General features: G+C 33.6%; 1 long non-coding RNA gene across 1 annotated transcript; it reads right to left on the bottom strand.

The window, feature by feature from the left end:
* Window positions 1-251: 251 nt before the first annotated feature.
* Window positions 252-9053, bottom strand: LOC144252251 (uncharacterized). The gene is made up of 3 exons (XR_013342951.1): window positions 8706-9053; window positions 3571-3746; window positions 252-331 (listed from the first exon to the last, which is right to left on the bottom strand). It is a non-coding gene; the product is annotated as an uncharacterized LOC144252251 (long non-coding RNA).
* Between the last annotated feature and the right edge of the window lie 9407 nt (window positions 9054-18460).

Raw genomic sequence — 18460 nt, 5'->3', positions numbered from 1 at the left:
ATTTAACTGTTCTTTTCAACAAAGTGAGTCTGAACTGATCATGTGACCACTGATCCCCCAACATGACTCTACAAGCCAGTAGCACAACGGGGTTCAAACCCAGTGGTCTCTAACTCCAACGTGGCACTGTTGTCAGGACTACACGGTCCACCTTCCTCCCCAATCCACAGCTGCAAGCCAACAGAGCAGAAAGGTGCCAATGTCTAACTCACTCACTTGTTCTGGCCAATTTGGTGAGCTCTAGCAGCTGCCCGCAAGTCATTTTGAGGATTAAAATCACTGTCAAAAAAAATAACAGTATCTGCTGCTTTTAAGTTCATGCCAACTCCACCTGAAAACCATAAAAAAAAAGGAACATGATGAGCAACACACAAATAGGGAACTAGAAAATACACAAGGCAGGACTAGGTCCTAGTGAAAATCAGAAATCAGTCCAACTGACTGGTTTCATCCTTCAAACTGACATTTCTGCCCCAGACTTCAGGTTTGACCACCCTACAGTGGTCAAAAGTGCTACCTCACCTTCCATTGCATGAACTGGGAAAATTTAATTATCAAATATAACAGAATGAGAGGTAAGCAGAAGAAAAGGATGCTTAAGTTAATTGCGTGAAGACATTTAATATTTGTTTGAAAACCTTGATTGGATTTTGCTTCAAACAGTCTGTGAATAAGGACACAAGTTCTTTCAGAAAACAGCTCCAAAAATAAGAGGTCTGGGGGCTGCAGTTGTAGCTCAGTGATAGAACACAAGTGATAGAACACGTGAGGCACTGGGTTCCTTCCTCATCACCACATAAAAATAAATAAAATAAAGGTATCATCTGTTATGGTTTAGATGTGGTGTCCTCCAAAAGCTCACATGTGAGACAATGCAAGAAGGTTTGGAGGAGAAATGACTGGGATATGGCTTTAACCTAATCAGTGAATGAATCCCTAATGGGATTAACTGAGTGGTAACTGGGGCAGGTGGGTGTGGCTGGAGGAACGGGTTCATCAGGCACATGGCTAAGGGGTATATATTTTGTATCTGGACAGTGGAGTCTCTCTCTCTCTGCTTTCTGATCATGATGTGAGCTGCTACCCTCAGTCACACACTCCTGCCATGATGCTGCCTCCCCTGGAGCTCCAAGGAATGGAGTCGGCCTTCTATGGACTAAGACCTCTGAAACCATGAGCCCTCCAATAAACATTCCTCCTCCACAGTTGGTTCTGGTCACAGAGGTGAAAAAGCTGACTAAAACAGTGCCCATCTACAACTAAAAATGTATCTTAAAACAATGAGAGGTCTGCAGTGGGCAGTAAGAAACACACATGACCACACTTGCAGCTTCAACAAGGTAGGAAGACCTGACGCTAGCTATGATTAGAGCAGATGATACCTGCCTCTGAGTGGAGAAAACCTGAGAGTGTCTTCCTGTACTGGTTTCCACACTGATCAAAGAAGATGTCATAAAATCAGTTCAAGACAAGAACACTCAATGCAACAACTCTCTGCTCTTTCTCCAATGGTGCAGGAAAAGGCCAAAAGAGCACTTTGGGTTCAGGAATTTAGAGTACTAAGAAGCAAACTACAGGCTTCTCTTTGATAAATGTGGAAACTGTACAGAACACACTCTAGCCACGGTCGTTGGAGCTCATTGCTAAAACAGGCCTAAAAGGGCTTGTTCCAAGAACTGAATGAAGGGTTCCTTTCCACAAGGACTACTAACTCCCGGCTGGATGTAAGACAAGCCAGGCAGGAACATTCTCATTGAAGTCTTCCTATAAAATCAAAGTTGGAATAAAGAAATACTAATGACTGAATACGGAGAAAGGCTAAGTTATACCCAATAATAAGAGCTACACTTCTACTTTACTACTGCCAAGCACTGCTCATGGCACTTTACATGCATTGACTCTTTTAACTATCACAACAACCCTATGTCCTTGCTAGCACTATTCTCATTTTGCAGATGCTGAAATGGAAACAGCTAGATTAAGGGATTTATTTGAAGTTGCACCACTAGAAGATAAAACAGTCAGGATTCCATCCCATATTCCAGAATCTGAGGTCATTACTCCTGGGACAGAGACAGGGTCTCACAGTGTTGCCCAGGCCAGCCTTGAACTCCTGGGCTCAAGCCATCCTCCTGCTTCAGCCTCCTGAGTAGCTGGGACTGTAGGCATGCACTACTGTGCCAGGCTCCACAACCTTTTTATCCACTGTGTGCTAACTATCGAGGCAGTCATCTCATTTGAAAATGTGTTTGTGTTCCATAAGAATTATCTTTCTTGGGCTGGGGATGTGGCTCAAGCACAATTCACAATAACTGAACTATGAAGCCAATCTAGATGCTCTTCAGTGGATGAATGGGTAAAAGAAATGTGTCACGTATACACAATGGAATTTTACTCATCAATAAAAGAGAATAAAATCATGGCATTTGCAGGTAAATGTATGGCGTTGGAGAACATAATGCTAAGTGAAGTTAGCAAATCCCAAAACAACAAATGCTGAATATTCTCTCTGATATAAGGAGGCTAACTGATAGAGGGGTAGGGATGGGAAACATGGGAGGAATAGATGAAATCTAGATAGGGCAGAGGGGTGGGAGGAAAAAGAAGGGTAAGGGGACTAGCAAGGATGTTGGAATGTGATAGACATTATCCAAAGTAAATATATGAAGACACGAACTGGTGTCAACATAATTTATATACAACCAGAGATATGAAAATATGTGCTGTATATGTGTCATAAAAATTGTAATGCATTCTGCTGTCATTATTTTTTTTAAAAATCAATTTAAAAAACACTGGCAAAAAAGAAACAGAAAATGCAAAAAATAAAAATGAAAGAAAGAAAAAAAGAAATGAGAGAGTATATGCTAAAAACCAAAACCAAAACTAACAATAAAACCCCAGAATGCTTCCAGTAATCATACTGTAGAAGTATTGCAATTTTATTCTTTGACTGATATGTATTATGGGACAAAAGAAATGAGCATTTATGAGACATGAAAATTAAATTATTCCCTCTATGCTTCCAAACCAGAGTTATCAATATGGAAGAAACAGTATGCAAAAAAAATAAAGATGATAAATAGAAGCTCTACTCTCAATTAAGTATCAATATACACATGGAAGTATAAAGTTCATAAGCATGTATGTATATACACACATAAAATATATACACACATATAAAGACACGATAAATATGTAAAATATATACATATATACATATAAAGATATAATAAGTAAATACTTATATATACACATATTAAAGTATATCCTCAAATCCTCCCATCCCCCTCCAGTCTCTCCCAGGTCCAGTGGAACTGAGGGGTCCCTGAGTGCTGAAAGAAGGATGTAGTAATCACTGTGACCCAGCATGCCTGGTGCAGTCAGCCAATGACAGCACCTCCTAGCACCCTGGTGAGTGGTGCTGGTAGGTGGGTGAGAGGCCATAGGTCAGAATGGCCACTCCCCCCTGTAGACCTATGCTCCACTTCCAGTGGCTGAGAAAGTGAGTGTTGCATTTGTTAAAAATAATGTGTCTCTGGGCATTGGTCCCTAGATCCTCCCTCATACCATGGCAGGTGAACTGGTGCTTGTCTTGTATCTTCCTCTGATGTGGCTGGGACAGGAAGCTCCTTGCTTGCCTGCACAGGGTGAGTCAGAGTGCTGTCCGTCCACCCGTCTGTGACATGGGCAGATTACTGGAGAGTGACCAGGATGCAATATTTCTCTTTGTGTATTTATATAATCTAATATAGAAGAGTATTTTAAAGCCACAATTAAATATCAAACTTTTTTCACTAAAATATATTTCTTCTTATACACATCAAATTTTGTCTCTTGTTATTATTATCCCATAGATTTCTTGTGTGCTATATAAGCATTATGAACCTTCATAGATTATTTTCACTTATATATCTTTTGCTAGTATATGCAAACAATTCATGCTAAGGTTTTATTAACATTGAAGTGAATTATATCTGATCAATATATTAGTTTTCTTTGGGGATGCACTTAAGTAATTTTAAATGATACAGAAAATTAAACTCACACTGCCCTTAACATAACACTTTCTCTTCTGTTATTTAGTAAAAATGGATCACAAAACTGTTAAATTTGTGCTGTTCTGCTGACAGTAAAACTTAATGAATGCCTGTATGCTATCAAGTGCAAGTTAAAAGAGTAGAGCTAAAGAAATTTTTTTATTGTATGTGAAATGTGAGTATTTTAGAAAGCGAATTGGCTAAAAGCAATTTAATGAGGTACCTTCTAAATTGAGGTGATAAGAAGGCTTTGTAGTGCCGCAGTCCGGCTGGGTAAAATAACCGGGAGGTGATAAACAACTTGAAGGTTGAAGCAGGAACTGCTTTATTGAGGAGAAACTCAGAGGGAACTGAGCACGAACTCAAGGTAGTGGGTACCCAAGGTAGCAGGCACCACTTTATTGCGGAACAGCAGAGGAATATATACCTAACTGATTACACACAGCTTGACTCAATTAGCATTATCTAGATACAGCAGTCAGCCAATAAGGAATCCTTATCATCTTAATGGCTCAGTGGCCTTGCCTCACAAACCACTCCTCCTGGCAAACTGCCAGATGCCATCTTGACTTGATTTGTGGTCCCCAACATTGTAGAAGTTGTGAGAAAGCAATTTAGATGTTCCTGATGATGTCTAAGAGGCCTGGGTGCCTAGAATCAATCTAAATCTGAAACTACTTCAAGGATATTGAATAGGAACACTGTGTCCTGTAACATTTTTGTATTTATCTTTGCTTGTTGATCTGCAATCACTCTTAAGACATTAACTATTTATTGTACTGTTCCATTTAAAGAGTCAGAGAATGAAGACATAAATCTCCAAAGACCAAAGTGATGTTCCTGAACAGGAAGTTTCTCTATGTGTCCTATATCCATGACTACTTTTTAATTTTTCATTATATTTCAACTATAATTGGAAAAACTCTCATATTACTTTCAGGTCTATATTCATTAAGTTTTGACTTATCTTTTGAATGTCCCAACTTCAAGAGATAAGTCAAAACTAATAAAAATAATTTATTATTTACCAAAGACATATTTAGCCTAAACTTCTACGATAAATATGTATTTGGTAAATAATAAATTAAAACACCTCATTATGTATAAAGCCATAAATAACTTTCTGCATCATTTATTATTTACTACCAGCAAGACATCTGTTAAGAGTTTACACACATTATCTAATTTAACCCCTATGGTTCCTAATAGGCTCCATTTAAAGATGCTCAAAGATCCCTGACTTTTCCAAGTTTTGAAATATTAATGGAGAAAATGGGCATTTTAACCCAGTTCTTCTCAGGCTGAAAACCAAATATATTATTGTTTAAAATATTAAATACAAAATCATAACTGTGTGAAAAATTTAATGAGACAATTTTTAATTTTACATTGAATTGGCTTTATGTAGAAAAGGCTAACGTAAGAAAAGGTAATGAGAGATTTGACTGCAAAATTATTTTAAATGACTTCACAAAAAAAGAATCCATAAATTGCAGATAAAATTAGTATTATATCTATCAAATAGTAAAAATTTACATGAAAAAGTGATATTATCAATTGAAAAAAAAATAATGCTTCTACAATTAGGAAGAGACAGGGCACATACCTTACTAAATAAGAAATACAGAGGCAGCATTAACATATAAGAAATGCTGAAATACATACTAAATAATATGTAAAATTTTTAAGGTGAAAAATCATTTTAGAATTTGGAGATGGGCAAGATTTTTCTAAAAAATCTAAAAATATTTGTAAAAGAAAAAAATTGCTTTGAAAGAAAGAAAAGGGAATTCCAGGTTTTAAATATGTTGAAAGGAAGAGAGAAAAAAAGGAAGAGTAATCAATATGAAAATCACTCAAATCAGTCAATGCAATGAAAAACCAAAAAAAAAAAAAAAAAAAAAACCCAAATAAAAAACACCAATGTGCAACAGAATGATCAAATTTACTGGATTTAAAGTCCACTACTTATGGTGAAAAAAGATAAATTTATTACCACCATATATTACAAAGGTAATATATTACCTTAGATTAGAAAAATGAAGAACAGTGTTACTTTATTAGATAATATACAACTTATGCAAATGCCTGGAATTTTATTGAGTTTGAAGCTGAGAATTAAACCAAGTGTCACAAAGAGATTAATAGATTATCTCTTAGTGATAACATTTTTTTAAAATTTTTTGCCTACTAAGAGTTGTTTCAGAGTAATGTCTTTATTGTTTCCACAATTAAATAGCTGAAAACAACTGTGTTGTAAAAGATGGAGGACAATGGGAAAAGTTTAAGCTGCATTTGGACTAATCAAAGAGCAAATTAATGTATTTTCTGATTTTAAAAAATACTAAAAAATATGAACACCTTTTAGCTCATGAATATTCTTCCAAAATATAACAAGTATCATATATATATATATATATATATATATATATCTACTTATATATGAAGATTACTGTGACATTTTTTATAGCATCTGAAAATTGGGTGTAGATTCTACAAGTCTATATAAAGGAATGGATTTAATTTTAGCATATCCATTATGTGAAAAAAAAATATTAACTTAAAATTATGATGCCAATTTATGTACTCTAATAATAGGTATAAAAAGGTAATAAAGTTTAAAAACACATGTTTGATCCTGGTTTTGAAAAATGCTAATCCAGTAGTAATGATTCATAAGATTATACAGAAAATATTAGCCATAATCAAGATAATTCTTTTTTATTTTACACTGAACTTTATGAACATAAAAAATTGACATCCTATTCCTAAAGTATTGTTAGATGTTTGACAATAGGTAGAAATAACACAAAATCAGAGAATGAGTACTAATGCTAAAATTTAACCTACAACTTTATTTCCACCTATGTGAATAATGAAACACATTATTTTTAAGTGTTCCTCATTCTTTGGTCATTTGAAAATGTAAGGCTGTATATGAATATACTTTGAACATGAAATAATATTTATAAAATTACTTTTTTTCAGAATAAAGTTTTAGAACCCCTAAATTTTCTTATGCTTCATAAAAGCACTATTGTGGTTCTTACCAGGCCAATAATAATAACACTAATAATAAAAAATTTTTCAAGGCTGAGATTTCCCTTTCATGCTCAGAAGATAAACAGACAATTGGCACCAAATTATAGATTTGGGACAAACAAAACCTTGATCCGTCAGTACAAGTAGAGAAAGTGAAGCTCAAGTGCTACAAAAGGATTTGATAGTACAACAGTTTGTTTCTTTGTTTGTTTTGGTACCAGTGATTGAACTCAGAGGCCCTGGACTACTGAGCCACATCCCAGCTCTATTTTGCATTTTTTAGATATTTTTTAGTTGTTGATGGACCTTTATTTATTATTTATTTATATGTGGTGCTGAGAATAAAACACAGGGCCTCACACATGCTAGGCAAACACTATATTATGAGCCACAACCCCAGCCCTCATATTTTGTATTCTTATTTAGAGATGGTCTCACTGAGTTGCCTAGCGCCTTGCTGTTGCTAAGGCTGCCTTTGAACTCATGCGCCTCTAAGCCACTGGGATTACAGTTGTGCACCACCGTGCCTGGCTGATAGCACAACAATTTATTAAAGCAGAAGCATCTTCTGTGAATTTATTGGACAGCTTCTGCTAACACCCTTTCAAGTGCAATCATGGGTTTCTTTCATTCTAACTGATGACTGATTCCTTTCTCTTCTTCTGTCCAGATAACTTTAAGCTCCTCATCTTTATTGAATCTAACTTAGAAAACAAATGTGTTGTATTCTAACATCAAATATGAAACACATTTTTGTAATAGAATATTGTTGTCTTTGATTTTCCATATTATATCCCTAAAATCATAGACACTTCGAAAAGACATTACATTGTGTTTTATGAACATTCCAAATAATAAGTAGCTAAGATAAATATTTTCTGAACTCTGAATGTTAAAATCTGGTACTTCTTTATATTCTCATATTCTAAAATAGCTACTATTACTTCTTTGTATTTTCATATTCTAAAATAGCTAATATGATGGGCATAGGTGTTCAAACTGGAGAGATTGAGTAGGGGTTGAAAATTGTTCGCCTTGGTTTCTTCTACTTTAATTATCATTTTTAGTTGAGTTCCCCTTAATTTTATGTTGGAATACTATAATAATATTCTGACTCTCCTGTGTGTGTGTGTGTGTGTGTGTGTGTGTATTTTTCAATTTACTCTTTAAGCTCATATGTCTGATATCAGCACCTCCCTATATAAGCACCGTAACTGTTCCCAGTAAAAAGCAAAAGCAGACACACTTTAAATTTTGCATCTACAATTTACCCCTTTCCCTCAAATGTTACTTTCAATACATCATCATTTTGTTGTTAACAAGTTAAATATTCTCCAATTCTCCTTCTTCTATCCTCTTTGTTATTACCACAAATCAGTGTTCTGGGGTGGGAGACTCCCCTGAGAACATCTGAAAATGCCTAAAGATATTGAGATATTGTTATACTGGAGGTGAGGGAAATATTACTGACATCTAGTGAGTAGAAGCCTTGGTTACTGATAAACTACTACATTTTTACAGCAAAACCCCCAACAGCACAGAATTCTGCAATGCAGAACCATCATAATGCTGAGGTCCAGAAACTGCCTGAGATCAAGACATCATTAACTGGTAAGTAGATACCTGAAACAACAGGATGAATGAATGATCTCTCACTGTTGCTCTGGCTCCCATCCAAGACAAATTTCCACACTATAGCAGAGCCAGTCTGTCCAAAATGTAAAAAGAGCCTGTATTTTATACTTAAAACTTCAATTACTTAGTACAAGGGATGGAAAGCATTATAAAATTCTTCATAAATTATTTCCTCATTAACTCTTTAGTTTCTTCCCACCTCCCTTTTTCTTTCTTTACCAAACTTCAGCGCTACTGAAGAGTTTTCTATTATTTAAACGTTCATCTTCTCTCTCTGTTGTCTGATTTCTGACATTTTGATATGCTGAAGCTTCTGCATGATTGCTATGACACTCAATTGATAGGACTTGTTCCCATTGGACATAGGTCCCCCTCTGAGGAAAAAATAGAATATAATCAGGAAAATGCAAATAACCACTGCATCACTGTAATTTCTGAGAGAGATTATTAGACTATTTTGGAAAATTAATTTAGTACATTTTATAATTGAGTTGGATTCTAAAAAACAAACACCCACCTCAGTTTGTTATTTTTGCCATTTTAACACACAATAAAATACTTCTGAGACAAAGTTTTTCTCCTGATTTGTTTTGGCACTGGAACCTGGAGTCATCCCCCAGGACAGAGTGGCTAAGGAAGATGGACTTCCCTTCATTTTCAGATGCCCCAGTTGTGTGAGCATTAAATATTATTCCATCTACTTAATAGCCAGGAAGTCACAAAATAATTGAGAAAAAATAGCAGGTTTTGAGACAGTGAGGAATTTTTCCTGCTTATACTTTAAGAAAGGCAAATCAATATGAACAAAATTTATAGTGATGTTAATTGGCTTAGGTAAGGTAGGGGATAGCCATTTGAACAAGTCACTGACATATGAAATGTTACCTTTTGGAATTTTAAGCAATTTTATGACAAAGGAAACTGATTTTGCCAATCTGAGAGACAGTGGAGACTTTTTCTCTTTGAATAAAATCATCCTATTGACTTAGATAGATCTCAAATTTTTGTATCATGCTGCTTGATTTTGCAAATGCCACTGTCCAATTTCCCTTAGATTTTTTAAAGTTCTCCTGTGTAATATGTTGGAGTAGTTTCTTGGCCTGATGTGCCCAATTTCCCCTTTGTGACACAGTGAAAAAAAGGATACTGGTAATAGACATCAATAAGTTCCATTCCAATTTTAAAGAATTAGCATTTACATATTTAGCTTTCAAAAAATAAAAATCAAACAAATGTTATTCCTCATAAAAGACTTGTGACACAAAATATTTAATTTTTATATTTTTGCTGTTTCCTTCACTTATCCACAATAACATACTCTTTTTTAGAGTGGAAGAGATAAAAGCTTTTGTGTTGATGACATATTAAAGAGAGAAAGTGAAATGAGCTTAAGTTTGATTTAAAAAATGTATTTTTCAGAATATGTGTAAGTTCAATTTTTATAAGCATTAAAACCAAGCATTTCTAAGTGATCAAACTTAACTCTTAAATTTATTCCATAGGTAATAGCAGGCAATTAAAAACTACTCCCCACATCCACAGAAGCATTATTTTACACTTGATAAACACAAGTACCTTTGTTTCATTATCTATTAGAGGATAGAGAAATAGTAGGCCTGACAAAAATATATGTATATATAATATATATGTATAATAGATGGGCATATTTAAGTATGTAAATTGTATCTCTGCCTGTCTTAAAAATTGCTAATTAATAAAGTGAATGCCATTCTAATTTTATTCTGTTTAAGAGGTAATTTATTCAAGAATATTCAGAAATCATCTATCTAATGGAAGGTTAGATTTTATTAGCATAATCCAAAAGTAGCATTTATTACTGGGGAAAGTAAGTGGTGTGGGGCTTTCATTTGGGCTTTAAAGTTTATGTCCACCTGCACTGTAGAATTATTACAAGAAGTTCCTTGTCACAAAATATAGAATTAATATTATAGCTCTGAATATTGGATATAATACACAGTAACTAGAAACTTTAGATATATTTTATATTTAGATTATTCTTTCATTCTTCCTTTTATATACTAGATGTTGATGATATAAAAAATGATACAATATAATACCAATCCTGAAAGAATTTGCATCATAATGGAGAAGATATCTATTTGTAAAAACAGACAAAGCACACTTAATGTTATGATTAAAGCTTTTGAAAAAGTATATGGAAATTAGATTAATAAGCTCTCACTTCTATTAGGATGGGAAAGTAATGATGGTGCAGCAGAAATTCTTTGGGGCATGAAAAAAAGAGAATTCAATGTGGAACTTAAGGAGCTAGAGGCAATGGAGGCTATGTTGGCAAATGTTAAGCATAAATAGAGACAGAGAAGCAATAAAAATCAGAAGAGGTAGGAATTGTGTGAAGCGAAGGAATGATGTGAACAAGTATTAGTGGGGCTGAGTTTGTTCCTACAGGGAATTTGGAAGACTATTTGTGATCATGCTTGGAAGAGCTGGGGGACATATGAATAAATATTGAGTTTATTGCATAAATAATAGAATACTTTCTTACTTTTGTGGGTATGGCATGGTTAAATGTTTATTTTAGAAACTAATGCTTGTGAGAGGGGAGAATGGCACACTTGAGAGAGGCTCATGACAGGAAGAGTAACCAGGGGCAGGTCACTGTTCTCTAGGCCAGAGATAAGAGAAAGGAGGGTTGTAAGCACTGGCAATAATGACAAAATGAGAACTTATTTAGAAAGCAGAATAAACAAAACATAATAGTAAGGATTTGATTTTTATTTGGTTTGTTGTAGCTAAAATCACAAAATTTAGAGATTTAAAATTGCCTATAGTTATGTCTCAATTATGGTAAAAACTGCATTAAAATAATTGAATACTTGGTGTGTCACAGCAACTCATGTGGTGGGAACAGCAGCAGTGGCCAGGCAGCACAGTTTCAGAAGGTTCCTGAGAGCCATTGCCTGCAGCACCTGCATGAGCCTTGTGCTCTCAGCCAGGAAGCTCCAGAGGAAGGTCAGCTCTGAAGAAAGTGAGGCTAAGAAGAAGCCTAAGAGGAGGTCTTCCAGGCTGTCTTCTCCGACTGCTGCTGCCAAGGCAGATGCCAAAACCAGAAAGGTTTTCTTTCATAGTCAGCAAATGGAAATAGTGATGTGAATGAATAACTGTGATATGAGGTAATAAATGCAGTTTTGCAAATATTTCCAAAATAGAACTGACGGGAAGCAGCAAGTCATCAAGGAGACTGTATAAAGTGTATGTTCACAAAAGGGAGATTTTATAAGGATCCCAAAGAGGAGTTGGATATTTCCAGATGGAGCAGAGTGAGACTGAGAGGTCTGTGAAAAGAAAATAGGATTTCAGGAGGTGCATCATCATCTGCCTAACTAGAAATATATTAGACAGTTAAGGGAACTGAAAGACTTTAATTTGATTGAAATGCACAATATAATTCTACAACAAAGGGAAAATAGGCAAAAGAGAAATTAGAGAGTACATTGCTTGGTCCTTTAAAAAGCAAAGACAAGAATAACATGGGGACATTTATATTTTAGAATAATCTCATTGGCTTTATTGCTGACGATGGGATAACAGATGTAAGACCTATGAATGAGGGGCTCAGAGTAGAGTTTACTATATTTTAGCAGAGAGATGATACAAATTTTAATGTCATTATCAGTTACCAGACAATGTTATTTAGAGTCAACAAAATATGATTACATAGAGAAGTAAATTGAGAAGTAAAGTTGATATATGTTTGATTTGATATATTTTGACCTGGAATTTATATATTTTAAAAAACCTTTTATAATTTACACTAAGTGTTTACTGTGCCTCTATAGATGAAATATTTGAAGGATTTACTGAGTCTGACAATTTTAGTGTTTTAGCCTCCTGATTCATTAATATAAAATGTTACATTTTAAGTAAGGGAAGTATTTTTTGTTTGAATTACTGCTGTCTAAAAAAGATATTTAAATGATTATATCAAACAAGAATTTATTATGTCTGTTTTTATTATTTAATTTTCCTTTTAATGTGTTATGGAAAACAAAAGTTTAATAATGGAAAATTACATTTATTTTACATAATTTTGGAATCAATTTTTAGCTAAGTTATCTAAGGCAAAAAATAAAAAGTAAAGTTTTACAAAGCCAGATATGTGGTAGGAGGTGGGAGAACTAGAGGTGTGCAAAATTTGTGGTTAGAGACTGATCCTTCCCATCTCTTCCAGATGCTTCCCTTATTCTTAACATTTCTCAAAATTTGATATTGATACTCTCTTCTCACATTTTTCCGAAGAGGCAATTACATTACTTTCTATGATTGCAGAAAGTTATGATTACATTATATTAGATTTTGACACTAAATTACACACTGGTGAGAAAGCCATGCTCTTCATTTGGTTTTTATTTTCATCACTAAGACAATACAAAGGTGACTCCCATTCTGTAGTCACAAGTTACTTCAATATTCCTAGTAAAACATAACAGAAACATATATATGTTTTATTTCATTAAGATCTCCTGAAGGGAGACAATTCTTTGTTGTATGCTAGAGCCTTTTTCCCCAAGTTTTGAAAAGCAAAATGTCTCCAGGTATTGTCAACTATCTCCTAGACTATGAATATGGGGAAGAGGCAAAAACTTCCGTGATCCAGATGCAAAAGAAACATTAAATGTTTAAAGATATTTCATCTTTTAAATTCTAATGAAATGCACAAACAGAATTCTTTTTTTAAAATTTAATTTTTAGTTGTAGTTGGACACAATTAGAATTACTGTAATTATCAACTACTTTCTATAAGCAAATAGAAATGATAGCTAAATAATCTTTAAGTGAATAATATTAAATATCACAATTATGAAAAAAGTAAAGAATGAGTTATTTAATATTTTCTTTCAAATTCCAACTCACTGTTTTGCCTGGAATTACACTACATTATGTTGAAGTAATTGGTAAACTATACTATTATGAGTGTAAATTTTACAAATATTGAAATTACTGCATTCTGAATAAAATCACAAACTCTTAAAATGGGATATTTAAAGAGGGGAAAATAGTAACTAATACAACTATCTAAAAAATTTATTATACTTTACTGGGCAGTCATAGTCATGGCATTCTTATAAATATTTTTTAAAACATTTTTTTGTAGTTGTAGATGGACAGAATGCATATATTTTATGTTTTTTTTATATGGTGCTCAGGATCAAACCCAGTGCCTCACACATGTTAGGCAAGCATTCTGCCAGTAGCTTCAGCCCCAATCCCAGGCATTCTTTTAAAGTATCATTAAGTTTACACATATTTTTTGGAAGGGATTGAGTATTTGTTCATCTATGATCAACACTTTTAGGCTAATTTTCTGTTTTAACTCAAGTTTTAAAAAAAAAACCTGCTTTTATTCACATTAAAAACAAACTGCTTGATATGTACTCAATAATTAGATGATGAATTAAGATGTAATTTTTCCAATAAGTAGGATGTGGATGCACTGGAGCAAACACCAGCAAGAGTGAGGGCATGCTGCTAAACTGTCTCACCTACTTTTATCATGCTGTATCCACTTTAGGGATCCAATTTATGTGGTAAACAAAACTTTCAACAAATTCATTTCATCCTCACAATAATTATACAATGGGGAGATCAACTTAATCTTCATTTTACAACTTGGAAAACTGAAGAACAAAAATATCCCGTAACTTATATAAAGTGGCATGCCAATAGTGGCACAGCATGGATCTGAACAGTCTGGCTTCAGTAGCAGGATTTTTCCAACCTCAATAGACACACAATTCAGTTAGCAATCTTATTAAATTCAGATTCGGACTCAGTACTTCTGGTTAGGGGAAAACAACATTCTGATTTTTAACAATCACACCTGTGATACAGATGTTGCTAGTCTGAAGATCACCCTTTAATTAGCAAAGTTCTAATCTACACTGGACAATAGTGAGAGATATGGCAACCATCAGAAACACAGTTTATACTCAGAAAATTACTCTTACGTGCAAATTGCCAACTTCTGATTTAGAACTTATGCTACTTCTTTTTCTTTCTTTTAAAAAGGGAAGTTAAGGGCTGGGGATGTGGCTCAAGTGGTAGTGCGCTCGCCTGGCATGCGTGCGCCCCGGTTCGATCCTCAGCACCACATACAAACAAAGATGTTGTGTCCGCCGATAACTAAAAAATAAATATTAAAAAATTCTCTCTTTCTCTCTCTCTCTCTTTAAAAAAGGGAAGTTAACAAAATTTGCAAGTATTATAGTATTTACAAGTATTATAGTAGCTAATTTCAGGTTTTGTCAACATATGATTAATATAAACTTGAAACTGTAATATCTACCCCCCATAAGGCCTTCCATTCATCCAAAAAGGATTTACAATTACTCTTAAATATCTTCTTTAACATAGATTCAGTCCAAACCCATTAATATTTAGGAGTACATGTTTGTACCCTCTATACAGGAAAAGAAATTCAAGGTTAACTTAGAAATCCAGCACCTTTCCAAACTTTTGCTGTTTACACAAGTGCTAACTCTAAGTGGAAAAGGAAGCACATCCTTTGATAAACAGAACGTAAATGTCAACACATTACTAAACAACTCTCGTCCATAACTTTCTGTAAAACAAAGGGATGTTCATAATAATTTCCCTTCATGCTCACTGGTGAATTGATTTTTATACCGTAATCTAAAATATAGAATGTAAAAAGTATAAAAGTAAACCAAAAAACATATATTATTTCCCTGTGTTTAAAATGCATTGGCCCACAGGCCTTCAATACTTAAAACCTAAAATACCATCAAATCATTAGAAATTAAATCTTTATCAACCTTGTTTACTAAAAGAAAAAGAAGTATTCCTATTGACATATAATCAAACACTTTTAAAGTCATGCATTTAATTTGACAATGATATCTTTCAAAGGCCATCCTGGATGTGTATATTAGACCTAATTATGTAACTAAATAATAACTTATTAATTAAAACAAAAGATGGGATTTAAGACAAATCTCCCTAGTACAAGTAATTCTGGTTTTCCTATATCTCATTCAACATTTTCCTGAATGTACCCATATACACTTAACATTTCTTCCCTGAGGGATAATTAACTGCCACATACTTTGACAAGTTTACACACACACACACACACACACACACACACACACACACACACACCTTACCAAAAGCCATAATTAAATAATTGCACCTGGAAGTAGCAAGCATAAGGTTTCAAAGGTCTCATGCAATATTAACACACAAATTCTAAATATACTTATGACTGTGGAATCCCATTTTTAATTACAACATAAATTAACAAATCTAAATAATACAATTACCATAAAGCTAAAATTCTCATTTATGCAGCTATGAGTTAAAAGAAATATAATACCACAATCTATTGCATTTTCTGGCATGAAAGCAAAAACACAATACAAATGTAGGCTTTTCTATCAAAATTACAAGAACTAACCTTCTACCCAGAAGAATCCAAAGACACACAAAAGCATCTGCATTATTTTACATATGAGGTGTATGGAAAAAAGTCTCTCCCCAAAGTAGTAAGAAACAACTTCTAATTTCCTAAGAAACTTGTATTTTACATTTGTTTTTTTTTTTTCCTGAATCACTTACACAGCCACAAAGAAACTCAGATATTAAAGAACTAGAGAAGTTAAAAGATGTCCTTTTCAATAGCCAACAGTCACCAAAGACTGTGACAAAAGAAAATAGATATAAGTATTCCATGTTACTGTGCACAAGCAAGCCCAAAGTTTTACTGCTTCAATAGTTAAATCACTAAATGTTAAGCATTATTTCATGAACCTAAATGAAATCTGGTATATAAAGAGAAAAAAATATGCGATAAGTGAAACTTACTTTCTATTTCACAGAAATATTATTATTATTTTAGATTATTTTACTTCATCTAAAATAATCCTGTGACCTTGTGGAAACAGTCCTGGGTTAAACACTTAAAGTACATTCCTTTACCAAATGTACTAGTAAATTACTGCTCTGAAAGTATTCAATATGTCTACTATGTTCTCTAGATGTAAATTCATACACTGGTTTAAGCCATTTGCAGAAAATCAACAGAAATTATCAGAATATATTCTGAAAGTTAAGTGATTCTTCCACAGAGCAAATTTAACTTGACCTCCTAAATGGTACAGATTTGACACACCATTTAGAAGGGTAAAAGAAATACTGATTTACTTCTTCTCTAAAGCAATACTGTTCAACAAAATTATAATACAAGTTACACATGTAATTTTGAATTTTCTAATAACTATGCGAAGATGATAAAAATAAAATTTTTAAAACACTTACTAAACATGCCAAATATTATTTCAAGATGTAAAAATCCAGTATGCATTTCACACTTACAGCATATCACATTTTCAACTAACCACAACAACCTGGTCCATAGTCAGAATGTGGCTAGTGGCTACACTATTGAGCAGTATACTTTTTAAGTAATATTTTGAGATCTGACATACCACTCTGTTTATAATTAGTTCACATTCATGTCTGCTTTTTAAACTGAAATGGCTGTGACTACAAATATAGGCAAAACTGTTAATTCACTGGATAAATCAGGATCAGATCCCCCTTATCTGGGAATCTGGTTAACACACACAATAAGTAGCAAATGGATTTTTCTTTATTATGTCTCAAGTAGACTTCAGAGATGGTGCTGATCAACATGAGCAAACACAATTTGTAGCAAAAACACAGGTTAAACACCAAAACATTTTTATATCAAATCATAACACTGCCTTAATTCTAGCATCCCTTCCCCTCTCATTCTTGAGCACATATTTCTATGCAATTTATTTATAATATTGCTCTCTAAATTTGATAAATTTTGTAAACCATACAGTCACCATTCAAAAATAAACAGAACACTATATAAGACACAAATGAAAAAAATCAACCAGCTACTTTTAATACAATTTGTCAACCAATCTTAAAGTCTGAGTTCCACTGAATTTGATTCTTCTCACAATTCCAATTAATTTACTTCTAAGAATTTTCCCAAGTCATTAGGATATTTGTTTAAAATGTAAATAATTCCAACAATGTGTTTTCTAGAAAATAACAACTACAACCATAGCTTAGCACATAAAATTTGTCCTTTAGGCAAGTTACTGAATAAATCAAACAAAAACAACTATACTCCTGTTTAATGCTTTCACATTTTGTAACACCATATTCAACAATTTCTAAATTTGGAAAATCAGTTCAGATTGCACTCAAACATTAACTTTAAAACTTAAAACCTTACAGGTTTCTACAAAATACTTGTGAATAAATGTATTCCACAGAAAAACAACAGAAAAATCAACACCACTCAAACAAATCTCAGCAAGAAGCACAAGATCAGTATATTCATAAGTACAGAATATATGATACATGCTAAACAGTGTTTTTCCCCTAATTTAATTTAATTCACCTAGGAAATTTTTGTTTAAAGCACTTGCAAAGTTTTAAGGAAGCAAACATAGCTAGCTAGCCTCTTCTGCTGCACATACATACAAGGATAATACATTCATCTCCTGATATCATTCCACAATTTAGAAATCAAAATAACAAAATTTGTTTCTTACCTGTAGTTAGGAGAGGGTTAAGGGTTATTTCAGCTAGCTCCTTCTGAATTCTATTAGTGAAATGGGAACAGACAAAAAGGATTTGAGACAGTCTACAGAATAACCAGAAAATCAGAATGCCCTCTACCATCATGCAGGTAACTG

Source organism: Urocitellus parryii, unplaced genomic scaffold, assembly GCF_045843805.1.
Source record: "Urocitellus parryii isolate mUroPar1 unplaced genomic scaffold, mUroPar1.hap1 Scaffold_3940, whole genome shotgun sequence".
NCBI lineage: Eukaryota > Metazoa > Chordata > Mammalia > Rodentia > Sciuridae > Urocitellus > Urocitellus parryii.
Note: the sequence above shows the minus strand (reverse complement) of the source record. Positions and strands in the feature narration are given on the sequence as shown.